Raw genomic sequence first — 6,000 nt, forward strand, 5'->3', positions numbered from 1 at the left:
GGAGGTTGCAGGGAGCCAAGGTCGCACCACTGCACTCTAGCCTGGGCGACAGAGTGAGACTCCATCTCAAAAATAAATAAATAAATAAAAATCCCACCTAAGTCTTCATTCCAGAATCTTTATTTCTTATATTAATGCACAAAAATTTGACGTCTTCCATTATGGTTACCAAATATATCCAGTTTATTGAACATTGTGGGCTACAAACTCAAATAGTTTTACTTTCCTCCAGTTACTGCCTTTGACCAGGCTTTGCCAAATCTTTCTTCCCATCCCTTACCAGAATTTCGGGTAGAACCTACATCTTTCCAGTCATTTTCACTTATTAAAAAGTCTTGTCTAGTTTAAAACTTGAGTTTTTGAGACTGAGTCTCGCTCTGTCACCCAGGCTGCAGTGCAGTTGCATGATCTTGGCTCACTGCAACCTCTGACTCCTGGGTTCAAGCAATTCAGCCTCCCAAGTAGCTGGGATTACAGGGGTGTGCCACCACACCCTGCTCCCCACTAATTTTTTTTTTTTTATTAGAGACAAGTTTTTGCCATGTTTCCTAGGCTCATCTCAAACTCCTGGACTCAAGCAATCCTTCCTGCCCCCCGCCTGCCTTGGCCTCCCAATGTGCTGGGATTACAAGGTGTGAGCCACCATGCCCAGCCAAAACTTGAGTTTCTAATCCAATTTAAGGCTTACATTTTCTCCTCCCCATCACTCCGTCAAGAAAACTTTCTCTTAAGAGACTTAAGTGAGGAATGGCCAGGGTCTGTTTTTTCACTCATACCCACTTCCTTTTTCTGGGTCTGAAAGATGAAAGTGTCTCTAATTTATCTGGCCCCTTTTATAGGCCTCTCTTGGCTGCCTTTGCTTCTCTGGCTAAGACCAACAGGTTGCTAACATCGAATGACCAAGTGACGTACACAGCAGCCAACTATTCACAAAGACAGGTTATTGCCTTTACCCCTGCCTATGTAGACAAAGAGTCAGAAACAAAGAAAGACCTGGTTGTTTGCTCAAGTTTCTGGTCACCTAAAGAGTGAGACTAAGTCCTCAGGCCTCCCTGTTAGCTGGTCCCAGTTCCCTTTCTTAACAGTTTTTGTGGTAAGTAAATATAGATCATAGTAAATATAGATCATGAGTAAAGATAATAGGCAAAATAGAATAATGTTACTTGAAATCAATTATTTGGCTCTGATGTAAAAAAGACAAAACTAAACACTATTAACTTAGATGATTTATTTAAAAAGCATTATCCCAATAATGTATGTCATTAATGTACATCATTGGTAACTGAACCAACATATAATTTTAGAAAGTTTTTTTGAGAATATGAAAATATCCCATAGTTCTATATGCCATTCCCTATTAAAAGGAACCAGGACTTCTTAGAGAAATTATCGATTCCATGGCTGTGGTAGGAAATATACAAGCTGAATCTATGATATGTTATTGTGCCAAAAAACAAAGAAGCTATCAAAGTCCACTGTAATTATATCAAAAACACGTAAGAGCCAACTTGAGGGGCTTCTATAAGCCTAAGATGGAATAATATGAGCATCAGTAAAAGAACATGATTGTAATTGATTGAAAACTTTTTTAACTTTTAAGTTCAGGAGTACATGTGCAGGTTTGTTATATAGGTAAACTCATGTCATGGGGGTTTGTTGTTCTGTTTATTTCATCACCCAGATACTAAGCCTAGTACCCATTAGTTATTTTTCCTGACCCTCTTCCTCCTTCCACCCTCCACCCTTTAGTAGGCCTCAGTTTCTATTATTCCCCTCTATGTATCCATGTGTTCTCATTATTTAGCTCCCACTTATAAGTAAGAACATGTGGTATTTGGTTTTCTGTTCCTGCATGACTTTGCTAAAGATAATGGCCTCCAGCTCCATCCATGTTCCCGCAAAGGACATGATCTTGTTCTTTTTATGGCTGCACAGTATTCCATGGTGTATATGTACCATATTTTCTTTATGCAATCTACCATTGATGAGCATTTAGGTTGATTCCATGTGTCTGCTGTTGTGAAGAGTGCTGCAATGAACATACACATGCAAGTTCTTTATGACAGAATGATTTCTGTTCCTTTCGGGATATACCCAGCAATGGAATTTCTGGGTCAAACGGTAGTTCTGTTTTTAGGTCTTTGAGGAATCACCACACTGTTTTCCACAATGGCTGCATTAATTTACACTCCCATCAACAGTGTATAAGCATTCCTTTTTCTCCACAACCATGGCTGTACCTGTTATTTTTTGACTTTTTAATAATAGCCATTCTTACTGGTGTGAAATGGTATCTCATTGTGGTTTTGATTTGCATTTCTCTAATGATCAGTGATGTTGAGCTTTTTTTTCATATGCTTGTTGGCTGCATGTATGTCTCTTGAAAAGTGCCTGTTCTTGTCCTTTGCTCACTTTTTAATGAGGTTGTTTGTTTTTTCTTGTAGATTTAAGTTCCTTATAGATGCTGGATATGAGACCTTTGTCAGATGCATAGTTTGCAAAAATTTTCTCCCATTCTGTAGGTTGTCTGAAACATTTTAAATATAAAAAAATGCATTAGTTCATAATACCACTCTCTTAAACCCCATCCTCCCAAAAAAAGAATTTTTTAAAAACTTAATTCTCACGATTGGAAGTTTCAGGGCAATAAGTTATTATTTGTTCATTGATAAATTAAGAGAAAGAAGTAAGCATTTAGCCTTCCTTTCTCTACTTGAACTGTATTTCAGGGTAATCAAATCATTGATGATGGAAAATTCTTCTTTACATAAGTATTCAGTTAATATACAGAATTTAGTAACAGACTACCTAATAACCTATCTAGCTATATAAGTATGTCAAAACTAATTAAATTGTATGCTTTAAATAGGTGTATTGTACATCAATTATATACCACAATAAAACTGTCAAAAACTAAATATAACAACGTGCACAAATAGCAAAAGTAATGACAGGACTAGAAAAATCACCATTCCACTACAACTGATGAAGCAATGCTGTCAAAAAAGCACTCAAGAATGTAGGAATTAATGTATTTTTTTATTAATGTAATAAAATATATACACCTCAGTCCTAAAGCTAGCAATTTACAGATGACATAATATTTGTAAAATCTTAGAAAAACAAAGTAAAACTAACAAAGCAATTAAAAAATTCTAAAGTTAGCAGGATATAAAACTAACATAACAGAAATCAACAGCCTTTAGAAACACTAACAGTAACCAATCAGAAAATAAAATAGAGGAGAAAGTCCTATTGACAATAACAACAAAAAAAAGATGAATTCTAAGGAATAAATTTAACAAGACATGTGCAAAATCGGTATGAAGAAAATTTCGAAACACTCCTAAAATACCAAAAACTAGACTTGAATGAATGCAAAGATGTTCTTGAATAGGATCACGTTCAAAAGATGTCTGTTCTTCCCAAGTCGATTCACAATTAAATATATCAAGAAGATTTTTTGAAACTAGATAAGTTGATACTAAAGTTCATGTGAAAAAATAAATGTGCGAGAACAGCTTTAAAACAAAAAACTGAAAAAGAACCATAAGGCCAGTGGTCAGGTGGGTAGAAAAAAGAAAAAGAAGAACTATAAGGGAAAAGTAGCACTACCAGACATTAAAATATATTTTAAAATCTCCAGCCAGGTGTGAAGGCTCACACCTGTAATCCCAGCACTTTGGGAGGCTGAGGCGGGTGGATCACCTGAGGTCAGGAGTTCGAGACCAGCCTGGCCAACATGGCGAAACCCTGTCTCTACTAAAAATACAAAAAATTAGCCGGGCGTGGTGGGGGGGCACCTGTAGTCCCAGCTACTTGGGAGGCTGAAGCAGGAGAATTGCTTGAACCCAGGAGGTGGAGGTTGCAGTGAGTGCCATTGTACTCCAGCCTGGGCAACAGAACAAGACTCTGTCTCAAAAATAAATAAATTAATTAAATTAAATAAAAAATAAAAAGCAAAGCTCCATAATGAAAGTTTGGTATTGGCACATACATAGATAGATCTGTGTAAATGAATTCAAAGTCCAGAATTAAACCTAAATATAAATGTAAATTTAAAATATGGTAGAAAAAAATCATATGGCATCTAAAAAAATCACTGGGGCAAATATGACTATTTAATATATGGTGGGAAGACAACGTGATAGCCATTTTGAGAAAGATAAAATTGAATCCACACTCTAAACTATACATAAGAATAAATTCTGCTGGGCTTAGTCGCTCACGCCTGTAATCCCAGCACTTTGGGAGGCCAAGGTGGGCTGATCGCTTTAGCTCAGGAGTTCCAGACCATCCTGGGAAACATAGTGAGACCCCCGCTCTCTACAAAAATACAAAAATTACTCAGGCATGATAGCACGCACATGTACTCCCAGTTATTCAGGAGGCTGAAGTGGGAGGATTGCTTGAGCCTAGGAGACAGAAGTTGCAGTGAGCCGACATTGCTCCACTGCACTCCAGGCTGGACAACAGAGAGAGACCCCATCTCAAAAAAAAATAATAATAAATAAGAAGAATAAGAATAACCTCATAATAGATCAGAGATCTAAACTTAAAAGATGATGCTGGCCAGGCATGGTGGCTCACGCCTGTAATCCCAGCACTTTGGGAGATAACGAGGTCAGGAGTTCAAGACCAGCCTGGCCAATATGTTGAAACCCCATCTCTACTAAAAATACAAAAATTAGCCGGGCATGGGGGCGCGTGCCTGTAGTCCCAGCTACTCAGGAGGCTGAGGCCGGAGAATCACTTGAACCCAGGAGGGAGAGGTTGCAGTGAGCCGAGATCATGCCACTGCACTCTGGCCTGGGCGACAGAGCGAGACTCTGTCTCAAAAAAAAAAAAAAAAAAAAAAAAAAAGCAGCAGCTAAACCATATAAATACTAGGAGAAAGCAATGATGAATTATTAACCTGAGGAAAGACTTTCTAACTGTGACTCCAAATCCAGATTCAGTAAAAGAAAATACTTATTGATAAATTTGACTATGTAAAAATAAAAAAATTGGCACATCACAAAAAAGAGCACCAAAGGCAAAGTCAAACTGAGAGAAAAATATTTGCAACATCTGTCATAGGTGATGGGCAGTACCCCAAACCTCAATATAAAAATGGGCGAAAGACACGAACACACCATTACATGAGGTTAAGAAAAAGGCTGTGAAGGTGAGCAGGCTCTTGTCCTGATAGGTTATAAGCAAAGTTAGCACCATTTCTCTTCTAATAAAAAGAGAAATAATCAGGCTGCAAGGGCTTTTATGTCAGATTGTTTTAAGACACCTCTGAGGGATACTTAACTGAAAATAACCAATTGAGTTAGGAAGCTGCTACATAGCCTGACAACAGGGTTAGTTTTATCAATGATTAATAACAGTTGAAGTCTCAGGATAACACCAAATCTTATTTGTGAGTTTGCATTTCTTTCTATCTGGCTTTAAAAGTGACTAAGTAAGAATGTATGCTTAACTTTGAAAAAACAACTCTTTCTATTTCTAACACTTGACCAGACAGCATAATGATCTCTTTAAGCAACAATTCCTTGTTAAGCGGCTGGAGTTAAGATTCCCTCCAACCACTAGATCCTGTGAAACTATGATAATTCTGTGATAGCCCAGTGGAGAAAGCATAACAGAGGTGCCATTGGCCACTTGGTGGCAATACATCCTAATTGCGTGTAAAGTTCTTAAACAGTAATAAACAGCATGCTAACAGACTTGGAAGCTAATTTATGCAGACATTTCAAGCAGTTTACAGGTGCCTTAGTTGGAAAGGTCAGCTAAATGCTTAATATCCTTTAAAGGTGCATTAGAAGCAAAGCAAAACATACCTTGTGTTTGCCGAAAGTATTTGTGGGTACTCTCTAGGAAATTCTATTAGGAAATATCTTTGGAGCTAGAAAAGATTCAGAGGGAAAGTAAAACTGCTGACACAGTAGCAATAACCAAAAAATACGTAGACTGTAAAGAGATTTCATTAATAATATTAAGAACCTACCACTG

This window comes from Gorilla gorilla, chromosome 2, assembly GCF_029281585.2.
Source record: "Gorilla gorilla gorilla isolate KB3781 chromosome 2, NHGRI_mGorGor1-v2.1_pri, whole genome shotgun sequence".
In the NCBI taxonomy this organism is placed as follows: Eukaryota; Metazoa; Chordata; class Mammalia; order Primates; family Hominidae; genus Gorilla; species Gorilla gorilla.